Source organism: Rutilus rutilus (assembly GCF_951802725.1).
Source record: "Rutilus rutilus genome assembly, chromosome: 20".
In the NCBI taxonomy this organism is placed as follows: Eukaryota; Metazoa; Chordata; class Actinopteri; order Cypriniformes; family Leuciscidae; genus Rutilus; species Rutilus rutilus.
The window spans coordinates 20,697,012-20,710,817 of NC_140225.1; the positions used below are offsets into that span (position 1 = coordinate 20,697,012).

Here is a 13,806-nt window from a genome sequence, read left to right on the forward strand (position 1 = left end):
TAAGTTTAGTCAACTTAAAATGTGAAATTGTACTAAGTGACAACTTGGATATTTGAGTTGACTAAGCTTAAAATTAAGCCAGCATAAATGCTTACTTTTTACGTTGAAACAAAATGTCCCTTTAGGGGCTCTGTAATTTATACATTTTATATAATTTTTTCGTCAGATACCATCCAAATTGAAACTAAATGAAAGCATGCAGAAGATTGGTGCACAAACACACAAGGAAAATAGTTCGGATAATACAACATCAGCAATCACAGACATTCGCAATCGAACGAGATTAGATTTCTCAGAGAACCGTTGAGATTGGCAAAAAACAGTAGGTAACTTGCGCTTGAATTTGTGAGGAAAAAACACAGACTTGGCGTATTTGGACTGGATTAAAATCATGTTGATGAAACATGAATTTCTCTAACGTCCCCCAGGAAAACTAGTCCCGTCCAGAATATAGGGCTTTTGATAACACTAATACACTTTCATTTTGATTACATAATAATGTCAATAAATAGCCCTTTGACACCTGTAGTATAGAGTTTTTTTTTTGTATCAGACAGAAAAACACACTGAGACATTTCTCAAACATCTTTTGTTGTTTTTTTCTAAAGAATTTTTATTTTTGAGCAAACTATCCCTTAGTCTCGATGAGTCAAAATTATTTATCGTGGTAATCGACTGCTGTTGAAAGAACTGTTATGAATCTGACATCTAAATACCGTATGGGTACAGAGATGCTTCAACACCAGGCCGCAGTGGTCTACCATACATCTCAGCACGATGTGTGCCTGTAATTGAGAAGAAGTTCTGGAAATAGCAAGCCAATTGATTTTGGATGATTACATTTAGACTGATGTGATTTAGACTGTGTGTGTGTGTGTGTGTGTGTGTGTTTTGTGAAACCCACTATTGATAAGTTAGAAGATGTGGGGAAAATTAGTCACAGCAGGTTGTGGGTGATAGTCTGGCATAACTCCAATTTACTACAGACACACTACCACACACACACACAATCTTGTCTGTGTCGATGAGTTGTAACCTCTCTTCATCCTTAGCCGTTACTTTTAAGACACTAAAACAGGGGTTCTCACCTCCCGGCCTTGAGATTCACTTTCCTGCAAAGTTTAACTCCAACCTTGATCAAACTCACCTGCCTCTAAGTTTCTAGTAATCCTGAAGACCTCCATTAGCTTGTTCAGGTGTGTTTGATTAGGGTTGGAGTAAAACTCTGCAGGAAACCCCTGCACTACAACATGTCCCTCACACTTACAGGGCAGGCATCAGCAAACAATCCCAAACAACAACATTTAAAATCTCTGAAACAAGCTGCTCCTCTGAGAGCGTAACCAAAAGTATGTGTGTCTGAGGTGGCGCTGTGCAGCATTATATCCGAATAGCCGCTGAGTGTCTGAAGCTAAAGATCCGTCTTTTCCCTGCACATGAAGTCAGCACCTGTTACCATAGCAACACCCTGGAACGCGTGGGACAGGAATATTTTTATGAGTCTCTGAAATCATGCTCATAAAAATCAAACAAATCTCGGATGTGTATGCGTTTTGGGCCCAGGAGAGGGTTTGTATCTGCTCATCAGAGAAACTGAATCTCATCCACTGGACCACTGCGACCAGACAGTTTATTTACTGCAAAACAACCAAACTATCACACAACATTAACATCAATGCATAGCGAGCATCACATGCAGTTGACATGACGTAACTGTTGTTTCACTACTACTGTTGAATTTATATACATGCAAATGCACAAGCATTTACATAGAATTTTTTTTTTTCACTGCCAAGTTAAAAATGTATAGGAACTTATATAACCAAAATACATTTGACAAAAACAGGATCCAAGCCTCACAGATTGACCTCTTGACTGAAAGATCTCCAACCTGGAAACTTATTTTGGTGGTTTCATATCAATACAAAAGATATACAGTAATAACTACATATATTATGAAGACAGTAAGATTTTTTTAAAGAAATTAATACTTTTATTTAGCAAGGACGCATTAAATAGATTTTTTGACAGTTCCCACAAAAAAATGCTTTAAATCTACAGTAGTCAGCTGGAAAAACTGCACAAAGGTGATACTTGAAGCCTAAATTATTGTGATGTTTTGTCATGTTTTAATTTTTTATATAACTACACGTTAAATTGACAGCATTATTTAACACAATCCAGTATTATGAACTCTTTCACCACCAGCGGGGTTTTTTAAGTTGCCAGCCAACTCAAACACTTTTGATCATTTTCACAAAAATGTAATGGCACCAGAATATTTTGTATGAATATATGAACATGCCATATATTAAAAGAAAGAACAGAGCCTCTGCTTTTAAACAAAAAAAAAAATATTCTAGCTTCAATGCAATAAAAAAAAAAATTATCAACACTTAAATGTAAGTTTTAAAAAAAAGCAACATTTTGAACAAAAAGCTGAGAAAATCACATTTTTGTCAAAGACTACATCCGGATCGGATTCAGAACGATGATCAAAACATAGATGGAGTAGATTGAATCCATCAACACCCCCAAAGCTTGAACAGTCTTTACCTCTAACTGGGTCAACATTTCATTCGGTAACTTTAGGAAGTTTACATTTAAATGCTGTTTATGTATGATGATCGCGTTATTTGACATATGCACAAGCTTCTATCGCTTGTTTCTGCTTCTTCGGCTGTGTTTTGATCCAGAGATTCTGTGCTCGTTCAGAAGATGCGTAATAGCACCTCTGCTTAAAAGTGAAAACATGGATTGGCGGAAACTGGGGAAGCATTGTGTCATAAATGACGGAAAATTCCGTCAGTGGTGGGAAAAGAATTAAAGGTATAGTGGAGGATCTTTCCGAATTTTAGATAAGACCCGCCCTCTCCACTTTTTGAATAAGTTTGATTGATTCACCAGAATGATTGACAATTAGGAGGACCAATAGTATAGGTGATCCACCCGGAAGTAAAAAATCCTTTGCTATACCTTTAATGTGCCCCATTATGCTTTTTCAAATATTACCTTTCATGCAGTGTGTAATAGTTGTTTATAAATGTAAAAGGTCTGCATAGTTTTGCAGATCAAAGTGCATGACAAATGGCAAAAAGTTTTGGTCTCCAATAAGAAAGAATCGATTCTGAACTGCTGAAATGAGTCGTCAGCAATTCCACTCTTACTTCCTGTTACATAACTGCGTGATAAACTAACAAATTTGCATTATGCCCGCCTTCGGCCTTCCTTGGCTGCCCGCGAACGACACTGTAATTGTAGCTGAGGCCTGGAAGAGTTTGGTTCGTGTTGTCGACATGTCCAGAAGATGCTGTTTTCAGTGCTGCAAATCCACTTTTCAGATACGGTAACAGGCTTAAATCACAACAGACTGGGCCGTCTGACCAATCAGAGCAGAGTATGCTCTCAGAAAGGCGGGGTTTAGAGAGACTGAATCTTCGAACGAACCGTTTTCAGACTCTTTTAAGAAATGAGGTAATGTGTATTATGAGAAAATGTGTTTTTTGACCTTGGATGCCTGTAAACCTATTGTAGAAGACCTTCAAAACAAAATTAGGAACCTTTAAAATAGCATAATAGAGGGAATTTTAAAGTGGTGGACAGCATGCGACAAAATATTTTTACTTTGTTACTGTACTTAAGTAAATTTTTCAAGTATCTGTTCTTTTTATTTTAGGAAATCGCACCGAACGATTCATTGGTGAATTGGACTGATCCGATTGCATCTGTTCTCGAGTCAACAACTGATTCAAATTATCCGGTCAGAGCAAGTCTGACTCAAAATGCAACAAGAACGTGAATTCCTCAGAGCTTGAGTGCACGTGCGAATGCTGAATTTTAGGATTTATTATTGTTAATGAAAATCATATTCAGTTCACGACTGTCAGTTGTTCGTGAACTAAAAATGTCCATATTTGTCTATTACTGTCTGAACAGGGTAGGTTTTATGTAAAAACTAAACAACATTAAAACAATGCAAATTAATGCCCATGCATCTTATCAAATGATATAAAACTAGTATGTTTGCATAGCGTTCCGTTCTGCTTAAAACTTTAACACATTTGACGTCTGTGACGTCTGTTTTTATATTTAGGGCCTGTCGAACACCAAGGTGCGAGGACACTCTTGGAATTGCTCCATTTATGTGTGTTTATATTTGTCAACACACAATTACCCACATTTTGTTTTTCCTCATTTCTAGATACTATATGGTATAATTTGTTATTTTCACCTGTTTGACCACTTGAATTATCAGTAGGGTAGCTATCAATGTATGTATGACAAGTTTTGGTAATAAAATAAAACGTTTATTTTTTTTAGTGTCTGAATAATATTCCTTATTGACTAGTGCTTACTGCTTGAAAATACATAATTTATAATGATGCCAGACTGAGCTGTAACCTAAAAGCTCTATCTGTGTGTCTAGTAGTACATTAAAAAAAAATCAAGTACTTTTGTACTTTCCCTCAATACTTAATACTTTTACTGGAGTAATATTATATTAGGTACTTTTACTTAAGTTCTTGATTGATGTACTTCGTCCACCGCATGCTTACATTTTTAATAATGAGGGAAATGAACTAAAAACCTTCAGATCAAGGCATTATATTGCAAGAAGCTGCTCAGAGGACTGAAAGGAAACATCTCCTTGCCAAACACCCACACAGAAAACCTCAGGAGATCTTCTGCTCTGGTCAAAAGCACTCGTATGTGTGTAAGAGTATAATCCCAATTTGACCCTCCAAAAGCACTGTGTAATAAAACCACAATTTGATTCTCCAAGTCTCAAGCTGCAGGTCTCCTGTGTGTGTGAGTGTGTGCGTATGTGTATGCGTGTTGATGCACTCTTGGTGGTAAGCAAACACACTTAAGAACATGAAAAAGATCTTATACATTATTCCAAATACACCCATGAGATGGCAGAGTGCTGACAGAGACGACAACACACACGCATACCATCTCTTTCACTCTCTCAGCATCAGAGTCAATGCCAGCATGAAGAAGTAACGCACTAAAAATACAGTAAAGAGACGACACACACACTTTCACACAGCATTGGAAAGCCCACACAGAGAGCAAGTAGCTCTTCCCCTCTTACAATTACACATTTCTTCTTTTATCCTGCTCCTGCTCTTGGTCTGTTTTTCTCACACTTCCTCTGTGAGTTGATGAGACTTTTTATGACTGTATAACTTTCTTCTGTGAGGGAAAAAAAATATTCTGAAGTATATTGTGGTCCAAACATCACAAGACCAGTGTTATTTTAGTAGTATAGTAGTACTCGGCAAGTATTCTCATAATCAAAGTTATGTCTTAAGTGAACGTAAGCTGTTGAGAAAGAAATTGGATGTGTATCATTATACTGGATCTGTGCATTGGATCTTAAAGTGACAGCAGCTTACAGTATAAAAAACTGCTGCTGTCTATTTGATCATGTATCAAACAACAAAACACAGCTTTAACAAAGATTAATCTATATTAAATTTATATAACTTTGTTATATTTTTTAAATAATATTTGAACTTTATTAGTTAGGCTAGTCGTTTTTGCTGTGGTATCGAAGCACATAAAGTGTGCTTTAAATAATAAATGGAATTTATTTACACACTTGAGTACTTTGAGTGGAATTTATTACTTAAAGCTTCCCTATTAAGCTTCAATTTAGTTTTAGTAATTTGAATACTTAAATTTACACTTATTTATTTCAGTTAGTTGCCAACATTTCTTATTAAGTTCTTAAGTTTTTCATCTAATATTATATTTAATTTTATCTATTTTATTTTATATTAGTTTTAGTTAACAATAACAATAACAATAGGGATACACCGATATGAACATTTTGGCCGATACCAATAATTCTTTAAATTTGAAAGCCGATAACCGATATATTGGCCGATAAATCTAAATCCAAAGTTTTCTATAATTTTTGAGAGCCTGATTACAAAATAAAAGTCTCACCATTAAAAGCCATGTCCCAAGCACACAATTATAATGTTCTCATTATAATTTTATGTAGCCTAACAGCACTAAAACTGTATTTTCCAAATGTTCTTAATTGGGCCGATAACGTTAACATTAAAAATGAACATATACAATTTTTTATTTGTATAGCACATTTAAAAACAACTGGCGTTGACCAAAGTGCTTAACAAGGCCAAAAGATATACGATAACAAATACAATATAAACAGAAGACACAGAAAACAGAAGACACACACATCAAGATATATTAAAAGCTATTGAAAAGAAATGCGTTTTCAAAGTAGATTTGAAAATTGACAAAGTTTGGGCAGATCTGATGTGAGCCGGTAAGCTATTCCATAGCTTGGGTCCAAAGGCTGCAAAAGCACGATCACCCCTATTTTTTAGTCTGGTTCGAGGGACAGATAGTAAGTTAGAGTCCCCCGATCTGAGTGATCTTGACTGTGAGATTGGATGAAGCAATTCAGATAAGTACTGTGGAGACTGGTTCTCAATTCTAAATTTAACCGGTAGCCAGTGAAGCGAGATCAGAACTGGTGTAATGTATTCAAATTTACGCTTCCCTTTGAGGAGGCGTGCAGCTGCATTTTGGACTAATTGTAAACGAGTGATGCATTTCTGAGAGGCACCAATATATAACGAATTACAATAGTCCAATCTGGATGTTATTAATGCATGCATGGCAATCTCAAAGTGCTTAGAAGACAAGAAGGGCTTAACCTTGGCTAAAAGACGGAGGTGAAAGAAACAGGACTTAACCACAGCACTTATCTGCTTATCAAATTTAAGGTTGTTATCAAACCAGACCCCCAAATTCCGAACACAGGTGGTGCTATATGGTAACAACGTTTGGAGATTAAAATCATGGGTACTACGATCATTGGGGCCAAACAAGATAATTTCAGTTTTGCTCTTATTAAGACTCAAGAAGTTACTAGAAAGCCAGAGTTTCAGTTCATCCAGGCAGTCCAATAATGGCTTTAAAGCAAGCTTGTCATCACGCTTCAGAGGCAAGTCAATTTGAGTGTCATCGGTATACAGATGGAAAGAAACCCCATGTCTAGATAAAATAGAACCCAAAGGGAACATATATAGATTAAACAGTTCCGGGCCAAGAATAGAACCCTGAGGGACGCCAGACCCCAATTTCATTTTGGACGAACACTGTTGCCCGATACGGACAGAGTAACTCCTATTAGATAAATATGAGCGGAACTATTGTAGCACCGTACCCCGAAAACCCATGCACACTTCAAAACGAGAAATTAAAATATTATGATCGACCAGGTCAAAAGCAGAGCTAAGATCTAACAAGACCAAAGCCACAGATTGCCCAGTATCAGTGGTAAGCAATATATCATTCATGACCTTTAAAAGTGCAGATTCCGTACTATGACGAGATTTAAAACTAGACTGAAATTTCACATAAACTATCATTCAAAAAAGACTTGCGTTGACTCAAAACCACTTTTTCTAGAATTTTCGAGATAAAGGGTCAATTTGAAATTGGCCGGAAGTTACTCAGAATTGTCTAATCCAAATGAGATTTTTTTAGTTTAGGCAAAACCGAAGCATGTTTCAGGCTGTTGGGAACAACCCCGGTGTGAAGACATTTGTTGATAATAGACAACAAATCAGAACCGATAGCACCAAATACCTGCTTAAAAAAAATTGTGGGAATCACATCCTGAAAGCAACTAGTAGGTTTTAGAATTGCAACAATCTCATTTAGAGAGTCAAAGGAAACAGGCTCAAAGGCCTGATATATATCGGCTGATATATTGTGCATCCCTAAATAACTACACTCCTTGACTTTTTGTATGGTCACAAAAAACACACAAGAGACATTTTCAAAATATCTTCTGTTGAGTTCCACAGATATGCAGGTTTGAAATGACATGAGGATGGCTAATGAAGCCAGAATTTAAAAAAATTGTAAACGATCCCTTTAACTACTTTTAATTATGAATAGCTTACAGCTTGGACAGCCAGCCAATAGCAGTTACGAGAGTCCTACAATGAAACTCAACATTGGCAATATCTGGATCCGATCACACAGATGGTGGGTCTGAATCTCATTCATACCATGATCAGGTCAGATCTCTGAAGAAACATGACTGGCAGCATTTCAGGGTGGTGAGCCAATCGTGGGTAACCTCCTTTCCACCACCTCAGCTGTTCCCATGGCAATGAGATGCCTGTGGGTTACAGGCTAATACGATCATGTAGATCTCAGCATGCGTTAAAGTACCTCGTTGGCACCTGTAAGCAATGGGCAAAAAGCAAATAGATGCCTTGATGTGTTTCGGAGCACACAAATCCTCCACGACAAGGACTTACTAGTAAACGGGCCACACGCTAGGCGTAAATCGTGGGAAAAATGTATGTTTGGAAACTTCTGTCCTCACTCCTCCGCTCTCTCCCTCTTGTATATCACACCTCAGAACCCTCAGCAAATCCGTTCATACGCAACTGTTGACAACTGCCGCTGAGAGGCATCCTAGTGTTCTCACTTCAGACAATAAATAGACTACAAATATTCACACAAAAGGCCTATGAACAACTCAGGCTAATTAACATACTAATGAGGCCTTTAAGCTAACGAATTTTGTGTGCTCATTAGAGAAAAAATCGGAGGCAGTCAGCCATGTCTCTGAGTGTGTATACAAATGTATGTATTTTCATCATCATACACACTCACACGCACAAACAACACTGTAAAATCTAAATACAACACAAATGCACAACAGCAAGTTTGCCACTGGCAGCATATCTGTTTCCCAGAGTTCTGACTTTCACCGATCTGGAGAAGAAGTACACGTCTCTCAGGGTAACAGGAGACAGGGCGAACTAAAGACACCCACTAACACCAGCCTCCCCCACCCTATTTTAAGAAATGCCCAGTTGGGCTGACACCTGATAGGGATATAAACAGAGTGTAGGACAGTGTGGCAGGTGGCAGCTGTCCTGAATTAATCACATACCTCAGCAAATTCTCTTTACCTGTTCGGACCCCCAAAAAGAACATGAGGAACTCAGATGACTAACTCTACAATCCCATATGTAGCCTACATCTTACAAAACCCCTCTGCCTCATGTATGAGCTTTACAGTCATGTTAGTCACATAAATACAGCTCGAGGGACCAAATCTGATGTGCAGGATGCTGGGATTCTGTGAAAGCATCACGTGCTTGAGCTCGGATACACAGGGACGTGCAGATACGTAAACGTTGAAACACAAGAAACGCATTAGAAACGCACATATCCTCCGTTAAACGGCAAATGGAGGAGGAACCGTCAACAAACAGATCATAAATGGTTTCACCCGCCACGAACGACCCTTATACTCGTAAATCGTAAGTGATCCATAGGGATGGGAATTGTAAAGAACTTAATGATGCTGATAGTAGTTCCGATTCATCTACCGTTTAAAGCATTTTTAGTGCTTTTAAGTAAAAAATATATTTATAAGAAATAATTACATTTACTACCCTCAGCATCCTAATGCATAAAGCTGTACATTATGAAATTAATAACTTGGGGCTCAGTAAGCGAGTCAATAAATTCACTAATGGCTTCGAGTGATTCATGTGTTTTTGACTCACTAAAAAGAACCGGCTCATAAGAGTCATTCGTTCGGGAATCGAACTACATTGGCCGTGCTGTATGTTTTGGATTCACCAAGAACCACCGGCTCACAAGAGTCATTTGTTTGAGAATCGGGCTACATTGGTCATTAGGTTCAGTGCACTGTATAATGGTGAAGAAACACTGTCAAGTGTATTTTAGTACGGTGATCTGTCCGCATCAGCGGACGAATGCATGTCCAAAAAACCGAATGGCAGAAAAATCCTTCGTTTTTTTTTTTTTTTTTGGAACAGGTTCTCAGCCCAAACGATCTATATATGAGTCTCATACTTCACCATAAACTAAATCCACATATTTTATCGTTAAAATAAAGGCATCCCGATCATTATGGTCCTTTCTGTAAGCATTTCAAAGACGAATTCAGCACTGACAGTGATTATTTTACGGTGGCAACATGATGGAAATGATTCTGTGACGCAAATTTGGAGACATTCTCTCTCCACCACAGTTGCACGTCGCGCTGATCACATCCACTCCGAACAGCTCCTGCCGTTTACCGAGTCAAATTCGCAACATTCCAACTACTCTTAAATAAAGCCGGCGGCGCAACTACTCTTAAATTAAGCCGGCGGTGCCTCGAACTGCACTAATTATCGCTGACTAACCAATAGCGACGTACAAACGCATTGAATGGAAGGTACGTACCTGTGATTTGAGCAAATGAGGAATGCTTTCCTCCTAAATGATTTTCGGTAACGCCAAATATTTCAGCCAGATCAGTTTCCTCTCCGTTAAGCGTGCAGCTGGCTGCTCCTCGGTGTCAGAAATACCCCAGGGCCGCTTTCGCCCTCCTCACTCCTGCGCACACGCACACACACACGGACCGACTGCCGGTGCCTCTGCCCAGTTCCGGCAGATCGATGGAACCGGCGAAGTGATGCCTCTTTCCCTCGCGCGTCTCTGATGGATGCGCCGGTCACCGGGGCTGTCAGCGCGCGCTCAGATCGAAGCGCCGTTGAAAAATGGAACCTTGGAATCCATGTGATCGGTTTTTCCGCGAGCCCCGAGCAACAGCGGCGAACGAACGCTCGCTCGCGCCCCCTCCTCCTTCTCTCTCTCTCTCTGCCCGTCTCACGTTATAGCGCAGGAAACAAGTTGGTGTTCTCACAACCGAGCGGGCCTCGTTTCATTTCATGACCAAGCATCCCGATTCAGCACCAGTGCAACCGCTGCTGTGTGTGAAACCTTCCCACGTAGCAAAATTTGTCTGGCCCACCTCTGGGCCTCATCCTTGCTTCAATTCTGGCCCAGTTCTGGCTGGGTCCCCGGCCCAAAACTGGCCCAACACACTGAAAACGGACTTAAACAACTTCCTCTGGCCCAGATGTGGCCCTCACCCTGTAAAATGACTCTTATTTATTGATATGGCCCAGGTCTGGCCCAGGCACTGTAAGACAGATCTGGCTGAGAGTCGGCTGGGTCCCCGGGCCATATGTGGCCCACACCCTGTAAAATGACTCTTATTTATTGATATGGACCAGGTCTGGCCCAGGCACTGTAAGACAGATCTGGCTGAGTGTCGGCTGGGTCCCCGGGCCAGATGTGGCCCAGAAACTGTGAAACAGTGGCAGTGAAACACAAATTCAACCATTTAAACAGATTAAGGGTTTTTATTATAAAATGAACTAATACACTTTAATATAAACCTGTATTAACAATGAACAAATACACACTATTAACATTTATTTACAACACAATATGTAAACTACAAAATAACAAGTAAATTATATTTACTGTATACGATTAAAATAAAAACATCACTCTTTCACACACAAACTATCTTTCACTCTTTAACACTAAATAAATTCCTTTTGCAAATGTCAAGTCACCATTAAATATCTAGCGCTATATACAGTAATGACTGTTTCAAAGCAGCTTTACAGGGTTAAACAGGACAATGATCAATGATGCAAACAGTTCAATTTGGCTGTAAAGCTGCTCTAAAAAGAAAATAGTGTCATTGTTCAGCTGAATTCAGTTCAGTGTTGATTCAGTTCTGTTCAATAACTGTATAAAGTATATCAATTATAAAAAGAGTTCATTTTCATTATTAAACAGCTCTGCAGAAAACAGTGATGTCATCGTCCAGCTCAGTTCAGTTCTCATATAATGGTGTCAATGCAGGCAGATCAATATTATTAAGAATAAGTGTCCCCAACTAAGCAAGCCAGAGGCGACAGTGGCAAGAAGCCAAGAACCTAAACTCCATCAGTGACAGAATGGAGAAAGAAAAACAGGCTTAGTCAGGGGGGCAGTTCTCCTCTGGTCAAACAACGAACATGGTGTGTGTTAGGATTCAGGTCGCTTCACAAGTCAGATTGTGGATTGATATCATTCAGAGTATTTTATTCAGCTCCTTTTGCTTGAAGATTGGAAAAGATTACATCAAGGTAAAAGAGTAGCAAAACTCGAGAGCATGTAGATGTGAATTTGAGAACTTGTACAATAGATATTTGTACAATAAAAGTTGAAGCTGGCCGTTGGGTCTGTGCGGAGGACTGGTCTGGTTCTCGTGGATCTGATCCGATGACTGTGCTGAGGACTGTTGTGTCAAAGGGGTCTTCACAGTGTTTGTGTCTAGGTCTCGTCTAGTTGTGATGTTCTGGTCTGGCATTCAGGGCTGTTGTGGTCATCTGAGGGTCCAGGTCCATCATCTGGTCTGGATATGGCCTAGATCCGGCTGACTACAGTAACCTTGGGATAAGACTGAGACAGAGAGACTAACATTAGCATAGATGCCATTCTTCTTACGATGTAACAAGTACATTCAGTGTTATGGGAAGTGTTTCCGGTTCTGGTTGACCGAATTTATGCAGCCTAACAATCCTTTAACAGATGTGAATTTTAGAAATGTGAGAGTGTGTTATGTTTATGCTAGGTTAAAGAGGTGTGTGTTTTTACATAGATTTAAACTTATCTTGTGTCTGCCCCTCGATCTGCTGCCAGTCCATGATACCTCGATCTCCATCTCAGCAGCATTAGCTGTGAGGGTTTCTCTGAACTGCATCTGTTAAATAAAGGAATAGATATTGTGAGGTCAATATTAAATCTTAAGCATTAGTTTAAGCACATAGGTTTAACAAATGTTGTTGCCAGAGTTCACACAGCAGTTTAAAATATAGGCAACACTTTACAATAAGGTCTCAATTGTTAAAATTAGGCTAGTTAATGTGTTAACTAACATTACCAATGAACAATACATTTGTTACAGTCTTTGTTAACATTAGCTAATAAAAATACAATAAAAAAATATAATAAAAATGAGTTCACTGTGCATTAACTAATGTTAACATTAAGTAATACAAATTTTGATTTTAATAATGCATTAGCAAATGCTAAAATGAAAATGAACTAAAATGAATAAATGCTTAAGTATTGTGCATTCTTAGTCCATCTTAACTAATGTAGTTAAACTTATATTAACGAATGAAACCTTATTGTAGTGTTACAAAAATATCTGTAAAAAGTGTTGGGTCAGATTCCAAACAGTGCGTTCAGATGTTCGATCATAATCATAGTAATCCCAGTAATCCCCTCTGCAGTAAAATGTTAAGAAGAACTACCATTTTAATAACATTACACAGTGATATATAGCCTACGCTTTACATTTTTCTTTAACTCTAAAATGCTAACGCAGATTACGCTACATTCAAGAACACAAGACGTGCCAAAGACAATGAATTAAGAAGCTGCACTTATTTTGCAGCTTCTCTTGTATCTTACAGCGCTTTTCCATTTTGGAGTTCCCCACAGCAGTGTTAAAAGCAAATAAATCTTATTTTTTTATTTCAGATTGTAGCCTACACGTCTCCGCGGGTGTAAGTTGTACACTGTGGTCAGTGTAGTTCGAATCACAAATAAATGACTCTTTTGAGAGGTTAGTGAATCAAATCAGAAAGAGTCGCCTGTATAGAGAACTATGGCGCCGAAAGCGCAACGTTAGTCCGACTCCTATGATTCGACTCCTATGAACCAACTAATCACTCGTTGAATAAGACGAATTGGCTGACTAAATTTGAGCACAAGAATACCGGTATAACTCAATATCATTTCATTAGCCAAAATCACAGTGCACTGGATACAGAACAGCAGTATTTCTAATAAAAAAAAAAGACTCAAATTTATTCTAAAAAGAGACCGTAACGTTAGGCCTTCTCATCAACACTCTCTCCGGGA

At 38.6% G+C, this 13,806-nt stretch overlaps 1 protein-coding gene across 4 annotated transcripts in view; it reads right to left on the reverse strand.

Moving 5' to 3' along the window:
- The window catches only part of slc8a3 (solute carrier family 8 member 3), a gene marked incomplete at its 3' end in the record, with an annotated part of 43,084 nt that extends 32,381 nt beyond the window's left edge, over positions 1 to 10,703 (reverse strand). For 3 of the 4 annotated variants that reach the window (XM_084391360.1, XM_084391357.1, XM_084391358.1), the window contains exon 1: positions 10,276 to 10,703. The remainder of the gene's footprint in view (positions 1 to 10,275) is intronic. The other variant, XM_084391359.1, reaches the window with a different exon arrangement.
- Between the last annotated feature and the right edge of the window lie 3,103 nt (positions 10,704 to 13,806).